Raw genomic sequence first — 16,025 nt, 5'->3', positions numbered from 1 at the left:
AAAAAAAAAAAAAAGTCTTGCTTGAACCTAGTGAAAGAATCATTAGGTGTTAGGAAAATCATTCCGAATGTCTCCATTTATATATTCTACTTTTCCTTTGATCCTTTTCCATGATTATACTTTGGTGTAATTATACCAGTTTATTTTGTATTCTCCTGTTTTTTACCTTGTTCCACAGTTTTCCTAATTTAGTTTTAAAAAAGAAAATCACTTTAAAAATTAATGAAATGTTAATGCATTATTAACAATCAAAGCGTAAGTTCTAGGTCCTGAAGAAGGAAATAGGCTAGGGAGGGAGAGAACAAGATGGAACCTGGAGAGAAAGACAGAAGAGAGATTTCAAGGGATTAAGGGTTTTTGGTGAGTGACATTTGGGGTCTTAGATGAGTGAAGAGCATACTGGTTTATAATGATGATAATAATAGCTAACATGTTGTGCTGAGTTCTTTACAGAGCTCATCTCATGATCTTCACAATAACCTAAGACAAGAGATGTGGTTGGTGTCACTAGTGAACAGAAGAGGAACTCAAGGCATTGGGAAGTTAAGTAACTTGTCATATACCTAGTAAGTGTTGGATCAAAATTGGAGCTCCTCAGGCAGGCTACTGCAGAACTTATACACTTGTGTGCTTTGTGTCTTGACATTATAGCTGTTATTGTTACTGAAGTATTTTAAAGCAAGTTCTAGTCCTTAGGTCATTTCACCCCTACATTATTATTCATTTCTAGAAAATGTGGATGTTTTTTATTTCAACTATAGTACCATTATGATACCTAACAAAATTAGCAGTAATTCCTTGATATTACATATAATCTAATCATATTCAAATTTCCTTCATTATTTCAAAAATGTCTTCCTTTAACCTTGATTCATATACCTGAGGATGCAAATAATGATCTATACATTGCAGTGGGTTGTTACATCTCTTAACATTATTTTAATCTATAGCAGACTCACCGTTTAAAAAATGCCATTAACTTGTTGAAAAAACCTGGTCAACTGTCCTACAGAAGTACCCAATTTGGATGTGTCTGTTTGCTCTTCCGTGATGTCATTTCAGAATGTGTGATTCCACACTGCATGTGGATCATCCAAAGCAAATCTTTTGTTATCACCTTGAAAGATTAACTGGAAAATGTTAATTTATTTCTCAGAGCCTTTGCTTTGGATTTTTGAAATTGTTTTTAAATATCGGCCTCGTATTTCCCCTCAGGATGAACCATCATTGTATTTAACTATTTTTCTCTACTGTTTCACATTTTGTTTACAGTTTTCCCGCCTTCTTTAGATATGCTTCAGTGAACATCTTTGCAAATATAATACTATTTATCATTTCATTAAAATAAGCATCCAGATGTGGTTTGGTGTTAAGAGTGTCAAAAGTTGAGGATCATTTTAGTGGATCTTTAACTCTATGAAAACTACTTTCCACAATAATTTTTTTTTTACATTAAAAAATTAAAGCTTGAGTTTTCTTAGATTCAGTTTAAAGATCCCAGTTGGATTCTTTGGATAACCTGGGATAGGTATATAATTGAAGATTGGCCCCTATAATATTTCCTGATATCTTTCAAAGAGATGGCAAAGGAGATTGTACTGTATGACCCAGAACATTCTAAGAGAGGCAATAGGCAGTGTAGAGATGAAATTAAGATAATTGAAGTGATGTCAATATGGTGACTTAGTACGTCCCATATTGTGACTCGGGCTCATTTCAGTACACCTGTTGTAGTAGGAATTTTGTTTTTCTATATTCTGATGGATTCTAACTTGATTGTTCTAAAGAATTCTGGCCCCTCCTATTCTGAGGTCCAATTCATGAGAAAGAAAAAGAGGAGGTCTGGGATCATGGGGTTCCTTGTGTCTTAGAAGTTGCACATGTCGCTTCCACTCATATTCCTTTGGTAAGAACTTAGTCAAATGGCCATACCTAACTGTAAAGAGAAACCCAAGTAAGATGGTAGGTGTTGCAAGAGGGCATCAGAGGGCAGACACACTGAAACCATCCTCACAGAAAACTAGTCAATCTTATCACGCTAGGACCACAGCCTTGTCTAACTCAATGAAACCAAGCCATGCCTATGGGGCAACCCAAGACGGGCGGGTCATGGTGGAGAGGCCTGACAAAATGTGGTCCACTGGAGAAGGGAATGGCAAGCCACTTCAGTATTCTTGCCTTGAGAACCCCATGAACAGTATGAAAAGGCAAAATGATAGGATACCAAAAGAGGAACTCCCCAGGTCAATAGGTGCCCAATATGCTACTGGAGATCAGTGGAGAAATAACGCCAGAAAGAATGAAGGGATGGAGCCAAAGCAAAAACAATACCCAGTTGTGGATGTGACTGGTGATAGAAGCAAGATCCGATGCTGTAAAGAGCAGTATTGCATAGGAACCGGGAATGTCAGGTCCATGAATCAAGGCAAATTGGAAGTGGTCAAACAAGAGATGGCAAGGGTGAACGTCGACATTCTAGGAATCAGCGAACTAAAATGGACTGGAATGGGTGAATTTAACTCAGATGACCATTACATCTACTACTGCGGGCAGGAATCCCTCAGAAGAAATGGAGTAGCCATCATGGTGAACAAAAGAGTCCGAAATGCAGTACTTGGATGTAATCTCAAAAACGACAGAATGATATCTATTTGTCTCCAAGGCAAACCATTCAATATCACAGTTATCCAAGTCTGTGCCCCAACCAGTAATGCTGAAGAAACTGAAGTGGAACGGTTTTATGAAGACCTACAAGATCTTTTAGAACTAACACCCAAAAAAGATGTCCTTTTCATTACTGGGGACTGGAATGCAAAAGTAGGAAGTCAAGAAACACCTGGAGTAACAGGCAAATTTGGCCTTGGAATGCGGAATGAAGCAGGGCAAAGACTAATAGAGTTTTTCCAAGAAAATGCACTGGTCATAGCAAACACCCTCTTCCAACAACACAAGAGAAGACTCTATACATGGACATCACCAGATGGTCAACACTGAAATCAGATTGAGTATATTCTTTGCAGCCAAAGATGGAGAAGCTCTATACAGCCAACAAAAACAAGACTGGGAGCTGACTGTGGCTCAGATCATGAACTCCTTATTGCCAAATTCAGACTTACATTGAAGAAAGTAGGGAAAACCACTAGACCATTCAGGTATGACCTAAATCAAATCCCTTATGATTATACAGTGGAAGTGAGAAATAGATTTAAGGATTTAGATCTGATAGATAGAGTGCCTGATGAACTATGGAATGAGGTTAGTGACATTGTACAGGAGACAGGGATCAAGACCATCCCCATGGAAAAGAAATGCAAAAAAGCAAAATGGCTGTCTGGGGAGACCTTACAAATAGCTGTGAAAAGAAGAGAGGCAAAAAGCAAAGGAGAAAAGGAAAGATATAAGCATCTGAATGCAGAGTTCCAAAGAACAGCAAGAAGAGATAAGAAAGCTTTCTTCAGTGATCAATGCAAAGAAATAGAGGAAAACAACAGAATGGGAAAGGCTAGAGATCTCTTCAAGAAAATTAAAGATACCAAGGGAACATTTCATGCAAAGATGGGCTCGATAAAGGACAGAAATGGTATGGACCTAACAGAAGCAGAAGATATTAAGAAGAGGTGGCAAGAATACACAGAAGAACTGTACAAAAAAGATCTTCATGACCCAGATAATCATGATGATGTGATCACTAATCTAGAGCCAGACATCTTGGAATGTGAAGTCAAGTGGGCCTTAGAAAGCATCACTACGAACAAAGCTAGTGGAGGTGATGGAATTCCAGTTGAGCTGTTTCAAATCCTGAAAGATGATGCCGTGAAAGTGCTGCCCTCAATATGCCAGCAAATTTGGAAAACTCAGCAGTGGCCACAGGATTGGAAAAGGTCAGTTTTCATTCCAATCCCAAAGAAAGGCAATGCAAAAGAATGCTCAAACTATCACACAATTGCACTCATCTCACATGCTAGTAAAGTAATCCTCAAAATTCTCCAAGCCAGACTTCAGCAATACGTGAACCGTGAACTCCTTGATGTTCAAGCTGGTTTTAGGAAAGGCAGAGGAACCAGAGATCAAATTGCTAACATCCTCTGGATCATGGAAAAAGCAAGACAGTTCCAGAAAAACATCTATTTCTGCTTTCTTGACTATGCCAAAGCCTTGACTGTGTGGATCACAATAAACTATGGAACATTCTGAAAGAGATGGGAATACCAGACCACCTAACCTGCCTCTTGAGAAATCTGTATGCAGGTCAGGAAGCAACAGTTAGAACTGGACATGGAACAACAGACTGGTTCCAAATAGGAAAAGGAGTACGTCAAGGCTGTATATTGTCACCCTACTTATTTAACTTCTATGCAGAGTACATCATGAGAAACGCTGGGCTGGAAGAAGCACAAGCTGGAATCAAGATTGCCGGGAGAAATATCAATCACCTCAGATATGCAGATGACACCACCCTTATGGCAGAAAGTGAAGAGGAGCTAAAAAGCCTCTTGATGAAAGTGAAAGAGGAGAGTGAAAAAGTTGGCTTAAAGCTCAACATTCAGAAAATGAAGATCATGGCGTCTGGTCCCATCACTTCATGGGAAATAGATGGGGAAACAGTAGAAACAGTGTCAGACTTTATTTTTCTGGGCTCCAAAATCACTGCAGATGGTGACTGCAGCCATGAAATTAAAAGACGCTTACTCCTTGGAAGAAAAGTTATGACCAATCTAGATAGTATATTCAAAAGCACAGACATTACTTTGCCGACTAAGGTCCGTCTAGTCAAGGCTATGATTTTTCCAGTGGTCATGTATGGATGTGAGAGTTGGACTGTGAAGAAGGCTGAGCGCCAAAGAATTGATGCTTTTGAAGTGTGGTGTTGGAGAAGACTCTTGAGAGTCCCTTGGACTGCAAGGAGATCCAACCAGTCTATTCTGAAGGAGATCAGCCCTGCGATTTCTTTGGAAGGAATGATGCTAAAGCTGAAGCTCCAGTACTTTGTACACCTCATGCGAAGAGTTGACTCATTGGGAAAGACTCTGATGCTGGGAGAGATTGGGGGCAGGAGGAGAAAGGGACGACTGAGGATGAGATGGCTGGATGGCATCACGGACTCGATGGACATGAATCAAAGTGAGCTCCGGGAGTTGGTGATGGACAGGGAGGCCTGGCGTGCTGTGATTCATGGTGTCGCAAAGAGTCTGACACGACTGAGCAACTGAACTGAACTGAATTGTAAAGAAAGTATAGAAGTCTAATTTTTGGCTAAGCAGACTCATTCCCAGGAGGAAGAGAACAGATTTCAATAGGCAAGTAGCAGCCTGTAACATATTATCTATGAAAGAGGGCTCTAGAGTCAGATAGACGTAAGTTCCAATCTTGGCTCTGCCACCTAGGACAATGGTTCTATCTTCTTGATTTTCTCATTAGAAAACTGGAAATAATAATTTCACTTTATTGGGATTGTTATGAGACTCGAATGAGTGAGTTCATGCGAAGTGTTAAGGAAAAAGCACTTCTGTGTGGTTAAAAGCACAGAATTGGGAATCAGACTGGCAGGGTTAAAATCTTGGCTCTGTGTTTGCTAGCTGTGTGATTTTAAAGAAATTACACAAAAATTCTCAGAAATCTACTTTCTTCTTCTATAAAATGGAGATGCTATTAATGCCTACCTCTAGAAAGAACTTGATGAAGTCTTCCAATGCTTTTATTAAAGGCTTTATTCATGCTCAATAAATCATGATGGTCTTTTTGTAGTTACTATGTTTGTTCATTTTATGAACTCCTGAGTTTATCTCCAAAAGAGAAGTAGTAAATTTATAATTGTGTAGGCATGCCCGTGTCATGAGTTGCTGCATTTTCTTATACCTCTTGTTACTGCTTTGCTCTTTCATCCTGTTAACATGTTTATGTATTCAGCTTGTATACTAGCTCCTATCTGATTTTTTGGGTAAACATCTACTGATGACTTATATTCTAAGTCACATAGACTATGCAATTTAGTGTGACTTCTACAGCTTGTCCCAAAGTTGAGTACATTTATTTTTCAAAATGTTCTCAATCTCATGAAACCATTTTGAAAAGATTAAGCTGGCTAGAAGAAATCTCTGTGGATAGCTAAGCAGTGTAATAAAAATGGAAAATGGAAAACTCAGGTTTTTATGATCCATGGCTGCTTTAACTTCAGAATCTCTCTCTTGTATCATTCCCATGACCCTGAATTATATTTTTCAGGTCTAATTTTAGGATTTATTTCTATATCTCTGATTTTATGCAGATCACCTAGAGCCCTATGATTGCTCCTCTTCCCTTCTAGGGACCCTTCCACGATTTCCATGTGACTACAGGGACTCTTTCCTCTTCCCTGTCTTCCCACCCACTACTTACAGAGCTGACATGCTGCTACGCTGTACAATTGTGCTATCCTGAATACTGTGGCATTCAGCCTGGCTCCAGTGATATAAAATGAGGGGGTATGGATGCCTTTTTCAAACTTGAAACTAGCAAAAGACAAAACCCCCTTTTGTTTGAAACCACTGGGAGTGTAGTCCTGAGTTCTTGTTCTTTTAGGGAAAATGGGGGGGGTGTCCTTTTCTTCTCCATACCTGCACTTTCTGGCAGCTGTAGTTTTGCATGGAGTAATTGAGCAAATGAAATACCAAACGTATAAAAAGTAGCGTTATGAAAGTGAATGAATGAACGCTCACCTAGCAGAGCTGTAAGACAGGGAAAAATAGGATGAGTTAATGATCTAGAAGTTGTGTAGCTTTGCTGTCTTAGAATCATGGCAAATGGAACATATGGTATTCGGTCATTTTTTGCATTCATATGAAAAGAAAATGAGTTTATTTTACAAATAAATGGAGTTTGTGTTTCTGTTTGTTATTCATGACTATAATGTTTACTTCTCTTGAAGTAGAAATATGTCACCTAAACATTAAATATAAAGATTTTTTTAACTATTAATGAATAGTTTTTCTTTATATGCCATGCCTTCATCCACTTCAATAAACATTTTAGGCTTTTCTCTTCATTTGCTATTATTTGTCTGATAAAGCTGTGAACAGAGGCATCTTAAGGAAACAAAGAAAAGACAGACATGTTAAAATTATTATTTGCCCAAGTATTAGAATTTTAGATTAAGGCCTCGAATCAAATTCACTTCATATTCTCATGTACTTAGGGACTTCCCTGGTGGTTCAGCAGCTGAGACTCTGCACTTCCACTGCAGGTTTGTGGATTCAAGCCTTGGTTGGGAAACTAGGATTCAGCATGTTGCACGGTGTGAGCAGCAATAACAACAGCAGCAACACAAGCAAAATGGTACCATGGTGTTTCTGTTTCCTATTTTGAGATTCATAGAAGGCCCAGAAGTTGCCATTAAAAAATCTACTGCATTTGTTGTGTCATTGTAGTGGACATTTATTATTTTTATCTTCACAGCATCTGTACATCAGAAGCTTCTCTTCCTTGTGGAAACCATTTGTGCCCTGTCCTCAGTTCATGTGAACCAAGCTGGTCAATCCAAGTCCACAGTAATTGGATAAACAACAAGCTGTGTTTGAAGTCAGGTTAGTCCAAGTCAGCTATAAGACTTTTGAGTAAAAAAGAGTCCTCTGTCCATTGAAATTTCTAGGCTAGGGAATGACGTATGAAGCTGACTGAGGTGGTCTAGGCTTCTCCATGGTAAGAGTCTGCCTGAAGCCAGCTTGGAGAGAATTGATCCAAGAGGTGGAGAAAGATTCTGACCATTCTGTTTGAGTTTGAAATGAGATTTACCCCTGCCATTGAATTTCTTATTTCAACTACCCAGACTAGTCTAAGCTGGTTTCATCCACTTACAGGTGGAAGAGTTCTGGCCACTACAATCATCATAATTTTCCTCAGGAAGCATTTGTTCAACACCTGGATCATTGCATATTTAACTACTTTACATGTAGCAGGAAAATACAGGATTAATAGCGCAAGAAGAATGGAAGAGCCACCTGGGTCATTTTCCTATCCAACGCAACCTCCTTATTCTTCATTGACAGTTGTCTTAGAATCAAAATGACTTCATTTTTTCAAGGATTTGAAGATACAATGGAGTTTTCATTTTCTGTCCTGAGTTTCAGAAAAAGTCCTGGTCCCTACTTTTAAAAAGATCCACTGCCGTGTCAGATAACTCCCTACCTTATAAAGAAGTGCATTACAGTTTTGGAAAATTCTAATTTTCAGTATGTTTTTTCCTTTTATTGAGTTGAAATATGTTTTATTTTACTCATTAGTTCCAGTGCTTGAAACCGTGCAGATTAAAGCAAAGTCCTCTTCCACAGGCATCACTCCACCTGTTTGAAACACCAGTCACACATTTGTTTCCTTTGCTCCCAGATACATAACCCCAGTTCCTTCTCCCATCCCTCACAAAATGGGAAGTCCAGATCACCTTGGTTGTTGTATAACCTCAGTTTACTTCTGTTTGTTAAATGTCTCTTTTACCGGGAGACCAGCGCTGAGCTAGGACCTCCTTTGTTTTCCTTTAGACCTTTACATGAGGGCAGCCTTATACTGAATTATATTTTGGGGCTTCTGTTTCCCACCCATACTCTCTGATTCATAGCAAGCTAGCTGTGAGCTAGTACTTCTTTCCTTCCCTCTCATCCTTTTTTTTTTTTTTTCTTCTGTACAGTTTCTAAGTCACGTCTGTGATTGAGTTTTGATTATCAGAATCTGTTTTAGGACTTTACAAACAACCATAAGCTTTTGTTCCCCTTTGTGCCTCATTTGGGACCTTCATTGTGTAGAGTGATGCAAGAGTCAGTCATTGTTATTTGGGTCATTGATACAGCCCATTGGCTAGAGAAGAGTATTTGTTTTATCAGTTAGGAACTGTGTTCAGATGTGAAAGAATGGGTTAAATACACATAAAGTAGTGTGGAGAGAGGCGCCCAGAGCTGGCATGGTGTTTGCATAAAGCCGCAAAGGATTCAGGCTCTGGTCTTTATTTATGCTCCACCATCCCAATGCCTGACTTCCATTCTCAACATTGCCTCCTAGTCCCAGATGACTTTCTAATGTCTTGCCCACATTCTATTCAGTAGGAAGGACAAAAGGTTGCTTCTCCTAATAGGATAAGCTCTTTTTAAGGAGTTGCCCCCAACCCCTCAATCCTTTCACTCATGTTTCATTGGACAGTAGTAAGTCATGTGGACGCAACTAGCTGCAAGGGAAATATCCTGGGCAGCAGTATAACCAGCCAAAAGTTGGCATTCTGCTGCTAAGAAAGAAAGGCAGATGAATATTGGGAGATTACCAGCCCCATTCCTGGAAAGTTATTGAAATATTTTCCTTCTGGCCATGGAAGTAAAGAGCAGTAGAAAGAGCTACTTAACTTGGACAATCTCTTTCCTCACTTTTGTTTAACCTTTGGATTTGGTGTGTTCTATTTTCCTCTAGGCCTTTGTGGAAAGGTTAAAATGCAGGTTTTTGTTTTTTCTTTTCCAGTCCTTCCTCCTCCCCTCTTGTTTACTTACACTTAGTACTAATCTTCGCACCTTGCAATGGCAAAGATGAAAATTGTTGGGGCCTAATAGTGATTGAATTAAATTGAACTCCTTCTTTAATACAGTAGAACTGAGGTCTGCTCTTTCTCTCTTTAATAACAACTGTGGCAATAATTAAACTCAACATCATCTTTAAAATGGTTTACTTTGCATAGTTCTATATGCACACATTTCAGTTACCACAATTTAAATAACATCAGTTTCCTAGCAACATGGTTCAAATTTCAGTTACCAAATATATTCACTGAGAAGTTGTGTAAAGTACAAACATTGCCACTAACTCTTTGGTCCACAAGTCACTACATAAGTGGCAGATGCACATTTACAATCAGTGACCAATCTTGTCACTTCTTGCAGTGATTGATACTACGCACCTGTTACAGCTCACAAACGGACAGCAAAGTGTGTATTTGTGTTGCCTCTTTGTTTCCCAGCGATAAACTCGTGACATTTTACAAATATGAATAGTTAAAAGAAAGAATAGTCCAGCAAAAGTGAAAGTTCAACAAAGAAACAAAAGTAATAATGCTGAAAGTGAAGTTTGAATCAAACATAAATGGAATGTAGAAAAAAGAGTTGATTGTGGGAATGTTGATACTACTGCCTTTTGAAGGACATGCATCCAGAGGAACTTAGTGAAGGCAAACTTACTGACATAAATAAGGAAAGAGGTTGTATGAAAGGATAAAAATGTCTTAGAGGCAGTGACATCAGCAAAAAAATTCACATAAAAGAAACTCTTGGAGACATTTCGTGACCCTGAAAATATAAGGGATAAAATGTTGGAAAGCAGATGCTAACTTAAAAAGCAGTGTGACAATTTGCCAAGGCATAGAAAAGATCCTCATTCCACATTATCAGTTATATGATGACAAGAAGGCAAACACTACCCAAGCTAATCTTGATCATTTTTTTTTTTACAAATAAGACACTTTATTTTTAGTGTTTTTACTAGTTTAAATGATAGCATACTAAGCAAAAACAGTTTTGTTCTTTTTTTTTTCATTTCCTGATACATTTATAACCAATAGTGAAAGAGGTTGTAGTGTTTTGACAGAAATGTTTAGAGGTCATGGAACAATTATAATGTTTTCCATTAAGACAGTTTTGCACAGTATCAACTTGTGTGATCATTTTATGGTCCTGTACTACAGTACAAAGTGAAGATTTCCTGTAGTTCACATAGTTACTCTATTTCATATCTACCATAATATTTGCAATTCAGGCAGATCTTATCACTCCATTTCATCCATCCATTCATCCATTCATTCATATATGTAAATGAAGTCACAGAGATTATGTAGGTTTAAAATTATGTAACTAAGTAGCTGGCGAGACTTGAAACATGATAATTTCACTTTAAATTCATTCATTCTTACAGTCCCGTTACCATGATACCACATTATTTCCAAATAATCTCATTTCTATGTGAGATAGAAACAGGGAAAATGTCTTCAATGTTGAGGCCTTCCAAATCTAATGTGTTCCATGTCCCATTACACAGATTGATGGACTAGTTATCATTCTTAGGTTGCAAGCGACAGAAATGAACTCTACCATGGTAAATTCATACAGTAATAGTCCCCAATGAATCATGTCTCCTTATATCCCCTTTACCCGGTAAGGTTCCTTTGTTACTCCTTCCATTAACAGATGAAGTCTCTTTTCCCACCCCTTAAATCTGGGCTGGTTTTAAACTATCTGATCACTAGAATGTGATGTGAGGGAAGTTGCCTCTCTGCTTTTGTTCTCTCTGAGCATTCCTCCAGTATGGCCTACTGGAGGGTGAGGTGCCACGTGGAGAACTGATGTGTTCCAGCTGATGGCTTCAGCCAGCTTCCAAATAAGTGAGTCAGTGAGGCAATCCAAGGTCAGCCCCCAGCAGATCTTTCCACTGACTGCAGATGTTGAAATGAACCCAGCTGGTACCACGTGGAGCAGAGACACACCATCCCAGCTGAGCCCTACCCAAACTGCCAATCTGTAGAACTGTGAGCAAATAAATGGTTATTATTTTAAGCCATTAAGTTTTGAAGTGAATCAGTATGCAGCAAACCACTATCTTAAATAGAAAAGAGAATTTATTGGGAGGGTACTGTGTTGTTTGTAGGATTTAAGGGAAAACTTCAGAATGAAAGGATAGAAAGCCTTGTTGCAGGAGTTACTCCACAGTCTTGCCTAGGTCTCACTTCTGGAGTGAATGAACTCCAGCTGTTTCTCTTGTTCTTGTGGTGTTCTGCTAAAGATTCAGAGTCCTGCAGGAGAAAATTTGATGGTCACACATCCATCCTATGGATGTACTGATTTATGAGAGGAGACTCTGGCAGAAGGAAATTTCCAGTTTCTTCTTAAGCTTTTATAGTGGGGAGACAAACACTTGGGCTTATCTCCCCTCAGGTGTACACAGATACTTCCCCCTAAAGCAATCCAGGTGCTGCCAAGGAGGGGGAATGATGATGGACATCTTCAAAATGACAGCTGTGCACTATAGTCACTTCTTTTCCTTGATGAGGATTTTAAAATATTTATACCAAGGTTGTTATTTCATGGTAAATAAATTTGTGGAAAATAAAAAAAAATTAAGCCCTTATAACTGGCATATAAGTCAATATATGGAGAGAAACTGAATCTTAGATTGAGAGGATTAAAAGTAAAAAGGGCTTTAGAACTCATCACGGCCAAGGTCCTCATTTTATAAATGAGGAGAGTGAATCGAAGGTGATTAAGCCAAGGGTACACAAAACAAGACCAGAGCCAGAACCTAGGTTTTTGTTTTTGTTTTTTGTTTTTTCCTCCCTAACTATCCATAGCTTCAGATGAATTTGGGGAGGGAAAAAAATTGACCCGAAGTATTTGAAATGTGCGTGTTAACTTCCATTCTCTTTGGAAGGCCTCTCTGCCTGTTGGGGGCACCCGGCTTATCTTCCCTCCCAGCACCCATTCTCTCTTCCCTGCTCCCAAACACTCAGGCCAATACAGGTTTAAGAAAGAGAGCGTTCCTAAGAAAACTTTCGTGAGCCTAAGCGGCTTAAGTGAAAGTGAAGAAGCAATTAACTTAGGATACATGTTGCTATTGGATGCACGAAATACACAGATAAAGCACAGACACAGTTCAAAGCTACTGCAGCTTGGTGCTGAGACACCCAGCCTATTTCCTGGGAAGGAGCTTGGCTGTGCCGCTCTCCCTGCTCAGGGTTCGAGCTGCCTTGGTAACAGCTACCTACAGCACAAACACTGAATGCTAGTTTCTCTTTTTGTCTTTTTCATAAAAGTGAAAATCCTCTTCGAACTTGTTTTTGTTAGCCCAAACAGGTACTAATGTAGGTCTTCTGTAAAAGCAAACTGGTGTAAAGCAAATTTTGTAAAAGTAGAACTGTATTGCTCTGGACCAATTTAAACCTGAAAAATCAGATGAGGTCGATGTTTCAAAATCCAAGCCAGCTGGCACTTGAATCAGGATATGACTGTCCTGTCGAGGCTCAAACCCACTTAAAACTTTGGTTTGGTGGCTGTTCCATGTTGTATTCCCATTTGTTTTAAATCTCTTGGGTATTTTTGAAGGGTACCTGCATAAAAATAGCATCTTTGCATTCTTGTCAGATCCTGATGCATACTGTTTTTCTAAAGTCCTAATCCTGTTAGTGAGACATGTCAATTAGACTGTATCATGGGGGGATTATGAAAGCTGAGAAGAAACAGCCAATTGGAGAATCTCAAACTATATGAACATAGACCTATGAAGGAGAAAAGACTTTGATTATTATTAATGAAAAACTTGCAAGAAATAAAAACAAGGTAATAAATAGGCAAAAACATATCAAAGGAAAATTATTATAAAATAAAATATAAAAATATTTAGATTTCTGGTCTGGAAGAAAACAAGAAACAGTGATTATCTCTGAGAAAAGGGATGGATGGCTGGAGACCTGGGTAGGAGGGAGACTTCTCAATTTTGAACCATGTTTTTGGAGCCTTATCTGTTGAAAAGTAACTTAATGAAAACCAAAAAACAAGTGTGATGTGTTACAAGCAATTTCTCTACCAGAAGCAAGTGTTCTGAGAACTTCCGCTGTGCTTTTTAATGCTTGAAACAAGTTTCAGGGAAAGAATTAAAAAGACATCTGTCTTGGTCTTATTCTCTTGACTTAGTAAGTAATACAGGGTTTTCTTTGGCTAAAAATTTGGTTGTTGCTGTCCTTAGATTTTTTTTTTTCACTCAACATACCTTATTTCACTGTTTTCTAACCTGGTATTAATTGATTTTTATCGTCCTAGAGACTTTGGTACATAATATTCTATTTTCCATCTTTTTAGCCTTTTTGCACAATATTTGGTATTTTAAAAACAGCTCCCAACATTCCCTCTTGTTTTCATCACGTTTCTCTTATCCTCTTAAAATATGGTTATTATATTTAATGGACCAATTTTGCTTGCCCTAAAGGTAGGTTCAGATTGCCATTTGTTGGCTGCTTCAGTGTGTAATCCACTAAATCCTGGTTTGTGACTAAAGGTTTCACACTGGCATATTCAGAGATAGCAGTTCTCAGCAGCAGCTTAATGGAGATTTTTCCATTTTGAAAGACATGATTTTTGATGTTTCTGCCATGGTTTTGCCTTCTCTGGCAATAATACCACGGTTGCCGTTATTTGTGATAGGAGAGAGACTGTATTAGAAAGAAAGGATGTTGGCTTCAAGGTAAAGGTTTTGGCAGATCCAGCGCTATCTCATTGGTTACAAAGCCTTTCTGGAAAGCACACAATTATTCAGCTTGCACAGCACAATTAAGTAAACAATCCGTTTAGCCTCTCTATTGATACTCCATTGAAGAGGAACTGGGTGGCTCCGGAGATTGGAAATGGGAGCTGTAGCCGTTTCCCTAGACGTAGGTGCTTTAGATCTGTTTGCTAGGGTAGTGACCACACAGTGTCTCCATCTGACGGCCGTGCAGCAACGTAGGTGAGACAGATTGGTGGTTTCAGGTCCATGGAGAGATGGTCACATCTCAATATCCAGGATCCCAGCTGGCGGAAATATGTGTGGATTATACCGACATGATTCAATTTGCGCTTTAGTGAAATTCATATCCTGAAAATCCTATTTGCGCTAATGTGAACTTTAGAATATTTTCCTAAAGCTTTGAGTGGAGGTCTTAGCCGTCTCCATTTGCCCGATGATTAGCACATTTGGCCTGTTTACTTTGGCTTAGAGGTTTTAAGAGTCTTTAGGGTTATAAGATTTCTCCCAGCTCTCCCACATCTGTGAATACTGGGGATAAAAATCTACTCACAGTACAGACTGCCTGAAGAAGCACAGAACTTGGGTACAGAATTCTGTTTTCAATTTGTACTAAATTATGACTCATCTCAGTAGTTTTAGGTGTAATGAGGCTTTTTATAAAGAAACACATGGGCTTATAAAGATGGGGTTATAAAGTACCATTTAGATCTAAGATATTTCTTAAAGTAGGGCTAGGGGGTTGTGTTGGAGAAGGCAATGGCAACCCACTCCAGTACTCTTGCCTGGAAAATCCCATGGACAGAGGAGCCTGGTGGGCTGCAGTCCATGGGGTCGCACAGAGTCGGACACGACCGAGCAACTTTACTTTCACTTTTCACTTTCATGCATTGGAGAAGGAAATGGCAACCCACTCCAGTGTTCTTGCCTGGAGAATCTCAGGGATGGTGGAGCCTGGTGGGCTGCGGTCTATGGGGTCACACAGAGTCGGACACAACTGAAGTGACGCAGCAGCAGCAGCAGCAGCAGGGGGTAGTGTTAATCGGCCCACTAGTCTTCCCCAGCATTTTTCCTGTCCATTCCTAACATCTAACCACCTTCTCCTACACATATATGCGCATGCGCATACACACAAATTGACTAGTTCTATTACTTTTTCTATTAAGAGGGAGGAATCCAGACCTGGACCTCCATTTCCTGGAATTTGATTTGTCAACGTCTGGCATCCTCTTTCAGATGAGTTCCTTTATCCACGTGTGTAACAGGTGGAACTGATGGGAGAACCCACAGGTGAAACTGATGGGAAAGCCCACCGGTGAATTAGTGCTGTGGCAGTTGGCAAGTGCTTGGGTTACACCCCTCTGCCACACACTGTGTGCCACACACTGTGAGCCACACACTGTGAGTTGTATTCTGCCGAGGAACCACTGTGGAGGCGTCGCTAGAGGGCGGTCCGTGATTGGCCACCTGGTGGACTACTTTCGTAGAGCCATGTTACAAGTCAGATCAGTGCGCACCGCCTTGGGTCCCAGCGGCAGACTGGGAGGTTGGGGTAGGGTGAAATGGGGCTGCAGGTAAGGGTTGGGGTAGGATTAAGGGGTGCTAGCCCTTGAGTGGAAAACCAGCCAAGTAAATAATAAATGTGTATGTGGAAGAGGCACTCACCTAGCACTGACTAGCAGTAGTATTTATGTCTTTATATTAAGAAGAATCACGGACTCTTTATTTTGGGTCCCTGTAAGTAGATTTCTAACATGAAA

At 39.5% G+C, this 16,025-nt stretch overlaps 1 protein-coding gene across 4 annotated transcripts in view; it reads left to right on the top strand.

Annotated features, from left to right (window-relative positions):
• Positions 1-16,025, top strand: part of LOC138420953 (uncharacterized) — a 199,477-nt gene that overhangs the window by 47,130 nt on the left and 136,322 nt on the right. The window contains exons 1-2 of one of the 4 annotated variants that reach the window (XM_069554674.1): positions 7,172-7,311; positions 7,432-7,559. The exons of 2 other annotated variants lie outside the window; for them this stretch is intronic. The gene's annotated coding sequence lies outside the window, so the exon portion shown is untranslated. Of the gene's footprint in view, positions 1-7,171; positions 7,312-7,431; positions 7,560-16,025 lie in introns of those variants that run through there. One more of the 4 variants, XM_069554672.1, reaches the window with a different exon arrangement.

This window comes from Ovis canadensis, chromosome 15 (assembly GCF_042477335.2).
Source record: "Ovis canadensis isolate MfBH-ARS-UI-01 breed Bighorn chromosome 15, ARS-UI_OviCan_v2, whole genome shotgun sequence".
Lineage (NCBI taxonomy): Eukaryota > Metazoa > Chordata > Mammalia > Artiodactyla > Bovidae > Ovis > Ovis canadensis.
Note: the sequence above shows the minus strand (reverse complement) of the source record. Positions and strands in the feature narration are given on the sequence as shown.